At 35.9% G+C, this 13,405-nt stretch overlaps 1 pseudogene; it reads right to left on the bottom strand.

The window, feature by feature from the left end:
• Positions 1–1,060: 1,060 nt before the first annotated feature.
• Positions 1,061–13,405, bottom strand: part of LOC105982707 — a 25,998-nt pseudogene continuing 13,653 nt past the window's right edge.

The following is a 13,405-nucleotide window of genomic DNA, read 5'->3' as shown; positions in this document are numbered from 1 at the left end:
AACACAGCTTTTTCATTACAATAATCCCTGAAGGATAAAGATAAAATGGAAGTATTTATTGGTCAAAGGCAAGGGTCAGTGCTGTGAGAAGCTCTTCTTTAGCCTCAAATGGCTAGTTGGTTCTTCTAGTTCCTTCACCTCTATCAATTCTAAAAGAACTAGAATCGAGAGGAAAGGGAACAAGGGAAAAAAATCTCCTGGAGTGACACTTGGCTACAAGAAGCAAAGTGTGTGTATAAGGGAGTATGTGTATAGGGGAATGCATGCAGTGTAGGGATAGGAAGAAGCCTGGGAACGTTGTGAACCTATCTATGTGAGTGGGAAACAATAAGGTTGATGTGTAGCTCAGTGGTACAATGCTTGCTTAGCATGCCTGTAGATCTGGGTTTGATTTGCAGCCCTGTAATTGTGCTGCTGCTGTTGCTGCTGCTGCTGCTGATCATGATGGTGATTATGATAAAATGGGGTGGAGGGTAGAAAAATGGTCTTGCTTTATCTCACTATTGCTTTGGATATTCTTGCCTGGTCCACACTTGACTTGTTTCAGACTCATTCAAGTCCCTTTAAGGATAAATGTTACAGGCCCTTAAAAGGTATTTACATGTGTGTCACTGAGAAAAATGGGTGGAGAGTACTCCTAGTTTGTTTGTTTGTGTGTTTTGTTTGTTTGTTTGGTTGGTTCATGGAGCTCTTTGCATTAATTTTTTTGTAAGAACAGAACATTTATTAGGATATGAAGAAGAACATAGGGATGGGAAGTTTGGTAACAGTGAGTGAGTATCCCTTGAACACTTATGAAATTTCTGTTCTTTTTATTTAATTTCATGTTTTAACATTCAAGTGGAGGATTTATTTAATCCATTATTTCTGATCACATTACAGTTTTGGGGACTGACTATAAAGGGCCAATAGATGTCCTCTGAAGTCTCATCAGAACTAGGGTGTGGAGATGTGCGGTGGCTACGTTTGTCATTTCTATAGTTGCTGAGATAGAGCTTGTTCTGTGTGTGTCCTCTGGTGCTGGGTGAGGAGTGAGTTCCATGTAAAGCCCCGCCCACGCTCACTGCAGACACAGGGCTTCTCCTCTGTATGAGTCCTCTGGTGTTGACTTGTCACTGAAATCTTGCCCATATTTGTTATTCTTTACTTGTGTAATTCTTGAGGTTCCAGCTTTCACTAATAATTTGCTTGTAGCATCTGGATTCACTTTCTGGACTGTTCCAAGCTTGTCCTCCATCATTTTCTCAGTCTCTCCAGATCTCCCCATCTGTCCTTTGAGCGGGTTGGGAAAGATCCTTGAAATAACTCCATGTCTTAACTTTTTATGTGTGGGTTTGGTGATTCCTTTGGTCTCTTGATCTGCAACTTTGTCATTCTGGTTGTATGAATGTTGATGCTCCTGAAGCTGGTTCCCTGAACTGGGATCCCATGGTTGGAAGGTTTTTTTCTTAAAGATGTTCTTGGGAAGGTCTGTGAGTGGTGACTGTGCTCTGTGTGTTGACTGAGGAATTTCTGGCTGGAGAAGGCCAAAGAGCACAAGGTGCAAGGATGGATCTTTGGTTTGTGCTCTGTTTCTGCTGTGAGCTCTTTCTTCCACTTGCTGCCCCACTTGATGTTCAGTTGCTGTCCATACTCATCCCCATTCCAGACCAGCAGCTCACAGGGTGTCTTGATGACACGGCAGGTTCAGACCAGATTCTGCTCCTCAGCATACCAGGCACAGTTCACATACCTCATCTAGTTGTCCTGGGATTTATCCTTTCCATCTACATATACTTAACGATTTCTCCCTTTTGTGATCATCCAGGAGTACCCACTGTTGTCTGCATCTTCATCTTCTGTGATCTGGCCCTCATGGGGGCCAAAGTGCAGACCCAGTGTCTCTGCATTTATTTTTGAAAGCTGCCTAAAATAATATTGTTAAACATACAAACATGTATTGTGAGACTCCAGGAGCTTGAGGAGGATGTAGCTAGAGCCTCTGCGAAGCCACAATCCAGGTGCTGGCTGGCTGGGGCTGTGCTCTCACCAGAGGCTCAGCTCCAGAAGTTTGTGACTGTGGCTGCTTTAAAATTGGAAAATTTATTTGTAAAGGCTGTGACATTGTCCAGACTGACCTCTGTTTTGCCTCTCGACTGGTATTTTTTTTCTCATTTCTCAGAAATATAACTGCTTTCTGCCAGAAGTCATCTTGTGCTGAGCACAGAAACTAACCCCCAAGCAATAATTCCCCAGAGGAACAGGAGGCTATCAGCAGGACGCCAAGGAGAGCCAGGGAACTGGGTGGTGAGCCTGTCTGAAGTAGCTGGGAATACAAATACCTTGAGAATATACAATCCTTCCTTGTGCCTTTACCCTGAATAACCCTAAAGCTGTTGCCCGTCCAGGGAAGAGAGATGTTTAGAGTCACTACCTACCAAGTTTTGGTAAAAGCAAGAATAAGTTCCTCTCAGTTAACTGCACTTAGTTAACTGCTCTGTCCTGATCTGTGATTTCAGAGCATCTATGAAGATGAATGGATTGGAAAATTATATCGCTATCATCGTCAATTTGAGGCTGATAGAATATTCGATTCCTCTTTGCACAGGTAGGGGTGAGAATTTCTGCACATCAGGATTTCGGATTCCATGTTTGTTTGTTTTATTCAAGCATTCTTATGTGATGAATTTAATAGCTACTAACATTAAACCATCCTTGAATATTTAGAATAAATCTCTATTTCAAGATGTGTTATATTTCTATGCTCTTTTCTACTTTATTTCCTCCTACTATAAATTAAAGTTATTTCATTGATAGGCATAAGTGATACTGTTCTGAGATTTACATTGTGGTCTGACATTAATGAACACATATTGAAACATGGTTATATTGACTTTGCAAGATTATTTTATAAGTTTTTCTCTTATTTAAAGTAATCTCAGTAGCATTACACTTCATTAATTATTGAAAGTTCAACAAAATTTCCTTGAACCATCCCCTAGCCTTTGGTTTTTGGTGAAATACTTTTGTCAAATTGATTTTCTATAGGAACAAGTTTGGCTAATATTTCTAATTTGTTCAGGTTCATTTCTGTGTAAATTCAGTTTTCTATAAAATTATATAGTGGTGATTTCCAAATTTACTTTCTATAAATAAATCATGTATCTTATGGCTCACTAAAATTTGAACTTCTGTTATTAAGTACATTTTTGAAGTCAGAAAACTGAGGCTGGTAGAATATCTGATTCCCCTTTTCACTGTGGAGAGAATTTCTTCAATTAAACATTTCTGGCCCAATATTTTATTTTTATTTTTGCATCCATTGCCTTAAACCTCACTTCATGTCCACCCAGTGCCCCAGAAACCTGCCTGAGAAGTATACTGAAATAGGAATCTGCTGTCAGGGGCTGATAGAATCCCCTTAAAATATTACTGCTTTTCCATGGCAGCATTTCAAGCCCTGTCAAATTCTCTACTGAAGAAATATTCTGGCCATTTTTTTACTAAAATTAAACAGCCTGAATGTCGCTAAGGGGAAACTAATCAAGATGACATCCTGCCATATATTGTGGTTAAAAGAATCTGTTCTCTTCTCTAAATAAAAATATTAAAGTATACCCTTACTTTGTAGCAACTTTTGCAAAAGTATATCTGGTGTAAATGGCACAACCCAATAATTCAACCAACTATTTTTTTTTAAGTACTAGGCAAAAATATTTGCTGATTCATATTATTCCTCATGAGTTTCTTGCAATCAAAAACTGACCCAAAATGATAAACATAAGCAATGCGTAATTTAGAGGAGACGTTTTTGCAAACAAGAAGATTTATGACATGGATTTTGACATATCAATTCATTTCTGTTCTTAGACTGACATGAGAAATGGATTGAAGGGAGAAAAACAAAATTGAGTACCTGATCTAACTGTAATGAAATGAGGAATTGTGCTCCAGTATTAGTGCCAATTGTAAACTGGGTTTCTGAGCACAAGATAGAGTATATTCTTTTAGGAAACTGAACTTCTGAGAGCCTGTTCATTATATGCCATTAAAGTGAGGACAATGGCCCATGTGGACTCTAGTTTATTTGTTCCTTACTTACCTACACAACTTCACCAGGTTCTGTGTTTCTCCTTGTTCACTCTGCTCCAGTATTCTGATTAGTATTTCAGTTCACATATTAACATTTCATTGGCCTCAGGACTGTAAGTTCTACTTTCCAATGTTCATCTTTCAAAAATCTCCACATAACTGTCTCATAGTCATAATTGAAATCTTATCCCAAATGATATCTTCTCAGTGATGGCTTCTCTGCCCACACTTATCCTTGTCTTGAATAAACAATAAGTACACATTGTAATTATGGAGAATATTTAAGTTCAAAGAAATGGAGTCATAAGTATAGAATGGGAGGTATATCTGGATAAGAAAAATTTCTGTATGAGAAAAGTCTAATTCAAGCTTTAAAATGCACTGGTTCTCCTATAAAAATTAATCTCATAGGGCAGGGAAGGTGGCTCAGTGGTAGAGCACTTGCCTTGCATGTGTGAGGCCCTGGGTTTGAGTCCTCAGCACCACATAAGCAGAAAAAGCCAGAAGTGGCGCTGTGGCTCAAGTGATAGAGCACTAGCCTTGAGCTGAAGAGCTGAGGGACAGCGCCCAGACCCAGAGTTCAGGCCCCACAAGCGACAAAAAAAAAAAAAATAATCTCATAACTGATTATTTTTAAGCATCAACTTAATAGGCTTATATCACAGACAAAAATATGTTACAAGGCAGGCTGTTTTATATTCAATCGTATGATTACAAATATTTCTAAAATGATCATGCACTCCATTGTTTGTGTACTTAAGTGCATCAGAAATGCACTTAAAACATCTGTAGAGATTTTGAGGGAGACTTGAGCAGGCATCTTATTCATTCCTATATGATCAAAATGAAAGATAGCCCTGACTCTGAGGGAGGGATTAGATTTGCTACCAGAACTACATTATAAAGACTGTCTTTTCTGTCCTGTCAATGAATAATTCTGATGCCACAGAGATTATGGGTTCCTCAAAAACAATGGTAGCCTTACCTTTCAAAACATATTAGCAGGCCTGTAATAAAAGAAATACATTCAGGAAAGTAGCAGAGACTTGGTTTTTGATACAGAAATAAATACTAAAGAACATTACCGAGGAGCATATTGTGTGAAAAGGCATCTGTAGGATTGTTGGTACTTATCCACCGTTTGTGGAAGGAAGATGAGATATGGATAAAATGAAAAGATTAGGAAACTTCCTATATTTCTTTTAGTGTGTGTAAAGTTACATATTCATATATTCAGATCATAAATTTAAATATTCTTTATGTTAAATATGGTTTAACTATAGCATATGAGGATACAAAGACTTGTTATACATCGTATATACTTCATGACACAAGCCACACTTATGTGTATCTTTGTTTCTAGCTGTTAGAAACAGTGATTTGTTGGATTTGGAATGCAGCACAAAAGTCAGCTCATTCACGCTGTCATCTAATCTCCCATGTAAGTCCACAGCCTCTCATCTGCTCTCCACTGGAGGAAGAATGCATGCAATACCTCATTTACTGTTAACCACAGGCTATTATTGTCACATCTCTATTTAGAACCATGTTCATATCCTGTGTTAGACAAAATCTGCTACCTGGACAAATGGGAATATATTACATAGAAAAGTAAATGACAACAAATGTTAGGATCAAATGTGCAGGAATATCATCACCATGAAATTTCAGCTTTAATAGTACAGATCAAGTTATGAGTAACTTTATAAGATTAAGGTTAAATACATTGTTACCATTTTTACCTGTGACTTCTAATTTCTTATTTTTTGATGTTGATAATTAAATCAGGAAATATATTTAGCTTTCTTATTTTATACATTAACTGCCCAAAAGTATTTAAGTAGACTTTTTTGTTTTACTAGTACGCAAACTGCATATTATAACCCAACAGATCTTAATGGATTCCTCTAAGAAACTGCTAACATACACTCTATAATTTTATGTGAAGCTAAACTGCTAAAACTGACAATAACTGTATTCCAAAAACAAACCATTTATTTAGGCCAGTTTTAGTTACACAAAAGCCAATTTTATTTTAACTGCTTGAGAATTAGAGTCACACTAAAACTTGTATTAATATATGATTTAAAATTAATCTCACAAATGAAATTTCCAAATGAAAAGATATTTACAAGAAACTTTTCTCTGAAAATGAATATAAAACAATGTATTTCTCTCTTTTTAATGCCTGTGGCTGAAGTCGCTGATTCTACCAATTAAATGTATCTTTTTCTCTTGAGAAGATTCTATAGAAGTCCATTAGTCATACTGGAAAACAACAGTAATGCTGCCTTATCTTTCTGTTTAACAGAACACTGAAATTAATCCCATTTTACAGACAGTAATCAATCAGTACATTAATTAAAATTCATATACTCCATACAATAAATAATTTAATTAAAACTCACATACTTTGACTAATTGTGATTCTCACAATGCACATTAATCTTATGATCTTCCTGTTTAAGAAACAATTTATTTGGGCTTATGCTTTCCATTCAGCAGTAGTTATGCTGCAACATTAGTTAATAGACAATTATGCAAAACCATCTTGATATTTATTATGGATCCCTGTTGTATGGTGATAACATTCCAGCAAAGGTTAGCTTTCTACGCATGAGCATGCCAGGCTAACATAAGGAATGGCAAACATAAGCAATTGTAACCTGAAGATTAGGTAACAAGTCCACTTTGAATTTGCTTTGAACTAGAAAAATATTTTCTATTTCCACTACAAAACAAACAAACAAATATACTATTTGGGGAGTTCTCCTTAGGTGTAAGAGACTAAGTTAAGTTTCAGTGGACATATAAATTGTTAGGTATTTAGATAGAACAAATAACTAGAACAGATGATTTATAATTTCTCCATCTATATTAAAATTCTATTAAGCAAACATTGTAGCATACGGGGTGGGGGAAGATCTAGAGTTGACATAAAGAAGACAACTTTCACAGTCTGGGCTATCATGAAAGACTTCATAGAAAGAGATTATGGTTTTATTTTTTAAATCTAGTTTAAAAAGACAAAATATTTTCATGTGCAGGAATGAGAGAAAGAAAAATCATCATCCCTTAAAGATGAAGATTGGCAAGAGATGCACTGGAGAAGAAACTATTGAGATTAGCCAGATCATAAAGGAAGAGAACCATGGAGAGAAAGCAGAGAAGGAATGCTGAGAAACTCTAGAGTCAAAGTGAAAACATTTAGGCACCAATGAACATTTGTCTGAAGTGGTGTGTCAGTTTGGGGAAATGACTTGATTTGTACTGATGGGAGATTCTGCAATGGATCAGTGAGGTGATATTCCAGAGAGAGAAAGCAAAGTGGAGAAGAGGCTATTTTTCAGTAACAAGGACATGAGCTCCAAACATGCACATGGAAATATAAAACCTTAGATCACTTCAGGGAAGAACTAACCTCCTGACTCCATGAATGACTGAATGAAAGGTGGAAATTGCCACAGCACTTTGCACTATCTGGTGACTATATTTCCAACAAACAAAAAACAAAAAAATAGACAGTGAGGAGGAAAGGCCTATTTCTTACTACATTGAACCAACGTTTTCATTCCATGCATCTGAAAAGGTGTGTTTGTCTATTCTAAAGCTTTGAGTATGGCTAAAAGGTGAGCAGAATTTCCTAAGTTGGAAAGCACACTTCTTTAGTCAACACTAGAAGTAGCCATGATCCTGGAATGCACATGGGAAACAGAGCAGTTGAGAAAGAGTAGATGTCAGTATTTTTTCGCTATGATAAAATACAAAAAACCTTAAAATAAAGAATTATTCTATTTCTTACCATGTTTTCCAAAGTTTTGGCCTATCAGGATGAAGATGATTTGATACAACAGAACAGGTCATATTATGATAACCAGGAAGGGGGAAGGGAAGAGAGAGACAGAGATGAAGACAGAGAGTTCATGCCTGAACTCATGGGCTTACTTCCTGTCTCTCTTTCCCGTCTGAATCCTGTCACCTGCTTTCAAGGCAGGTTTTAGCAGCTTAGTTAATCCTGTCTATAAATGCCTTTGCAGGCAGACTTGTAAGTATGCTTTATTACTCTCCTAGGTACTTTTACATCCAATCAACTTGGCAATTAAGATTGACCATCACAGATCATGGTTGGGGAAAGAGTTGATGAATTTTGGTTTAGCTCTTTCCAACTTATTTAATTATATTTGGGTAACTTATTTTTTCTAAGGACTATTAGAATTTTGATCAAACTTCCCAAACACAATAATTGATACAGAAAGTACTTGGGGTTCATTATACAATCAACATGAGAACAAGAATTTTTGAGAAAAGATAGAGTACTGTACAATAAATAGTACTGTACTCTTGAGTTAACTGTAAAACAGATTTTATGTATGTAGTTTCTCCTATGTAGGAGGTCTTATAACCTCTATTATTGAATTTGTTCTTTGTAACTCCCAAATTGTTTAACATTGGCTGTGTTCCAGAGTGCTAGTTATAAATAAGTAGCAGAAAGTAACACATGTTAATTTCCAATGGTAAGAATCAAAATGAACTTCATACCATTCCAAGGTTCATACTCTGCAATATTTTGTCTTCCCAAGTGTGCCCTTGTGAAGATGAAGAACTATAAGGCAAGTCAAATAATTTTAAACAATAAACAACAATGCAAATATAATAGAGACTATACTAAATATCAGCTTCTAAGTGGTTCAGAGATACTTGCGTTCTCTGTACAAGTTACTTACCCTCTGAATTGTCTATCTTCTTTAATCAAATTATTTTAAATTAAAGTGGAATTTACAGCTGCAACATAGTTAAAGAAAAGTGGTTCTAAAGAAAATGTCAATGAGCATAGACTATGAGCTCATGATGTCATAAAATAATATGGTTCACAGTGAAACTAGATACCCAGAAAAAGCAGTTTTTCTCTTGAATTGAAAGGGAAACAAAATAAAAGCTTCCAGCCAAAACTCAGAAAACACCTGCAGTATTGAATGTATATATCCACTCATAAGCATCAACTGATATAAATGTGGTGTTGAGACAATTTCTCTGGAATACTAGTACTTATTTATTCATTACTTATTTGTTTATTTACTTATATATTATGCTGGTCCTGGGGCTTCAATGCAGGACCTGGGGTGCTGTCCCTGAGCTTCTTTTCACTTCAGGCTAGAGTTCTACCACTTGTGCCATAGTTCCACTTCCAGCTTCTTGATAGTTTATTGGAGAAAAGAGTGTCAGGGACTTTACTGCCTGAGCTGGCTTCACACCATGATCTTCAGATCTCAGCCTCTTGAGTAGTTAAGATTATAGGCATGAGTCACCAGCACTGGGCACTTAATTTTTATTATATTTTTTAATTCTCCAAATTATACACTCCATTAGCAATCCTGCTAAAACCAATTCGTCAGTCTAGCAATAACTCAGCTAACACTATCCCAAGGTTAAAAAATCAAAATCTCCAGGTGCTAAAATTGTCTCAAGAAATAATTCTAAACCAATTAACTTCAGGACATGAGGCACTCTTGTGTATTTGTCTTAAATTTATGAGTAAAATTGGTTGTCATTTTGGTTGACTGCTATTCATTTAGTAAAGGAACTCTAATTAGGTAAGAGAATATTGTGTAATCCCCATTTGTTCTAGTTGATACCCCCGAAACATTAAGGAAATACAAATCCCAAGCCCACTTTGTGCTTGGGTTTAATATACTTGGATCTGTTATTCACCCTCATCTGTCTCAATGTTATGCTTCTCCATATACAAATAATTTCACCTAAAATAATGCCTTGGAGTCACCAGCAGAATGATTGGTTTTTCAAGTCTTATAGAAAATTGAAGGGGAGCTATGGGCTCTATTTTAATATCTTCCTCAAACTTTAGGCCAATGTTGAACTAAAAATACTAAATCAGATTTTTCCACCAACAGATATTTGTTGAAGTAATTATAGCCCATACATCATATACATACTTCCAATGGCACATGTTGATCTCAAACATTAATCATTTCTAAAACAGGTTTCAGTGTCCACAGACATAAGGAAACAATTTTCCAGCTCTCTCTTAATCTGTAAAGTGGCATTTTTCACAATGGAATTTGTGTTTTAGGATATAAAGCAGTATTACATTCAGCTCTCTTCAATAATTCTTTCCAACTTTTCCACCTAAGGCCTTGTGGGCCAAAGAGGAATTTTCCTCATGATAATCCACATGCTATTGAGTTTTCAACTTATAGGCATGTGATAAGATTCTTAACCAAGACCACCTTCCTCCCTATCCATGTAAGAGTCAGTCTTAGAGCCATTTACCTGTTCATTTTCCATTTTAAACTGGCTGTAGTGTTTCTTTCTGTAATGTATTGTGATATATTCTCTATAGCACTTCAGAGTCCACTCCAACCTACTTCATCATGTAACTGTTTACATATCTTCACTGATTCATGTAAGATATCTTGATTTTCCTAGCCAATCTTTATGGGAATGAAAGGAAATTTCCTATCTATTATCCTCTTGAGCAGTGCTACCCAATAGGACTGTTTATTACCCTAGAAGTGGTGCACATCTGTGCAACTGGATACTGTGACCTCTAAGCCATATTGTGCGTTTGAAATGTTAGAACAGCTGAAGGCTATATTTTAATTATATATATTTTAAATAGCTTCATTTTAGTCACTAAAATATTGGACAATAGAGATCCAGAACATCCAGTTCAAATCGTATACATAACAAGTTTTAAATATACATTAACTAATGAACACATGTAGGATTGTTAAGTAAGTACTATTTCCTATACAGAATGCTTATCTTTATTTGGGACTTAATAAAGGGGTAGGAACTTTATTAAGAGAAGGAAAGAAAAAAGGATGGAAGGGAAAAAGGAAGAAAAGGAGGAAGGGAGGAAAAGGGAGTGAAAGGGAAAGGAATGGGAAAGGACTGGAGGGGAAAGAAGTTGAGAGGAGATAAGGGGAGGGAAGTAGAGCTGAAGGGAGAGAAAGGGAGGAAATAGATGGGAAGGGGAAAGAAGAGTAGGAGAAGAAAGCAAATTGAAATGAAATGCTTTTCAAAGGAAAGCCAGAAATGATCCTCATTACTTCAAAGTAGAAGTTATTCTTTCCACTTAGAGCTAGACAAAGTTGTTTTATAATCATGTTTCAAAGACTTCTTAGAAGAGCTCAAAATGTTAAGTGAGTCTTACACTGATCATGATGAAGTTAATGGCCATAGGAAGAAAATTTCTTTCCAGATCATTCAATCAAATGTAATCAACCAGACCCAACGAACATTCATGATCATTTCCATAAAATGTGAATGAAATGGATTTTTATATTTGCTGTGCTTTTGTAAAACATATTAATTGGAATTTTCTTCATCAGAAATGTAAAAAGTAAGTACATTCCCCTTATTCAAGAACTATTGATAGATTTTTAATCCCATAAATTTTAGCATATGTTTTGAGCTACATATAATGTTGCAAAGAGTTCTTGTGCTAGTCAGAGTGAGATATTTGTGTTAATTCTGTTTCTTTAATGCTACTTTAATTGAAAGATGGACAACACTATATTTTTCAAACTGTGTTCTGAGGTGTGGTTGAAAAGATCTTAGTTAATATTTATGATTGACAAAGCTGAGATAAGTAAAACTATACCCCATATCTTCCATAGATCTTTAAGTAGATAGTCATTCAAATAAGTCTGTTATTATAATGACCTTCATAAGAGGTAAATGTTAGGTAAGTGGACTCAGATGCCCACTAGGAGTTCTGGCCATTGTCATCACTGGGTATCACTTACTACTTAACTGAATGAACTCTCATCTCTGCAGTTGCTCATTGGCTTTACTTGTTCTTTGATCACTGGACAGATTTCTGTAGGAAACAGAATATATTGGAAGACCTGATCTCACTACTGGGACAGATTTCCTTCCCAAGTATTTAGGCTCCACTCAACCCCTGTCTATTTTCTCTCTGGGTTTAAGAATCTTATATATCATAGATTCAGCCTATTGAAAAGCATTAGGTTCATGCAATCCTTCATGCTGTAGAAAGTTCAAGCATGCATCAGGAACTTAGTCCTAAGCCAATCACCTATGTCTGGAGATAATATGATATCATTAATTAGGTTCAGATCTTCAAGTTTTCCAATTTTATAAAGACCAAAAGATCAAGGTTGAATAACAAAATGCCATACCAATATTTTTATTCCCTCGGGTTGTTTTAAAGAGAGCATGAACCCTAAAACATGATGTTCTTATACTATTTCCTAGTAAGTACTCCAAATATATTTGTTGTTCTTACCGAGGATTCTCAAATTCCACAATCTAGTTAAAGAAATGATGATTGCTACTCATTAACCAATAGTTTGCTGATGGTGATGAGTGATAATTTAAATCTCATGACTTGATGGTAATTTTTTTCTTAAAAGCATTAGCTTTATTTTCCCTCCAAGCAATGTTTTAGAGTTGCTACTTGTGGGTGGGCTGATGGGGTCTAAGTATAGTATTTACGTGATAGTCCTTGCAAAAGGAATCCTTATGAACTATGCTCTGCATATCTGTACATCAATACACAGCAGCCCTGCTTTTTATGTATTGACTGGGAGCTTCCTCAAAGTCAGGAGAATTAATTACTGGTATATTCAAGTCCATGAGATTGATTCGTATGATTTGAACCTAAACTTTGTATCCATCTACAAGGAACTGATACACTCAGGTTTCTACCTTTGAAAACATGAGCACAATATTTTTGTTCCTTAGTGACTTGACTTAAAAATGGTAATACTTGGAGTCATAATAATATTTAAGTTAGCTTGAACACGGAGCCTGCTTCTCTCTGTATCAACTTAAAAATTTCTATTTTACTTACTAATGCTAGTAGTTTTTATACAAATCTATTATAGAAGTTCTACTGAGCCTTCCCTATGTTCATATTTTGGAGAAGGTTTGGTCCTGGGTTGGCAGAGGTGAAGAAAATGACATGGAACTCACTGTCAGAGCACTATTACAATCCTAGATTAAAGCCATCACACAGACTTTGCCTCAGTTAGTGGTAATTGTTTTCTCTTGAGTGTCTGTTAGTGAAGATACCATAGAAATTTAGAATGAGATAGTCTTCATTGCACAGAAATATTCCACATGCATGAATTAGATTCCTGCATTTAGACCTAAATTCAGGTTACAAGCTCTAGTCATTGTAATTACCAGAATTCCCTCATAATTTCCCCAACATTCCAGTTGACAGTGGACGACTACTATTTCACGCTGATCCCCTCCTTCTGACTATAGAGCTGGAAATTCAAAAATAACCCAAAACAGAATGCAAACATTGGATGGATTTTGTTTCTTGATGCAATGTTACTCT

The sequence above is a fragment of the Dipodomys ordii genome, unplaced genomic scaffold, assembly GCF_000151885.1.
Source record: "Dipodomys ordii isolate 6190 unplaced genomic scaffold, Dord_2.0 Scaffold17, whole genome shotgun sequence".
Classification (NCBI taxonomy): Eukaryota; Metazoa; Chordata; class Mammalia; order Rodentia; family Heteromyidae; genus Dipodomys; species Dipodomys ordii.
The sequence above is the reverse complement of the archived record's forward strand: the minus strand, read 5'-3'. Positions and strand labels throughout refer to the sequence as shown.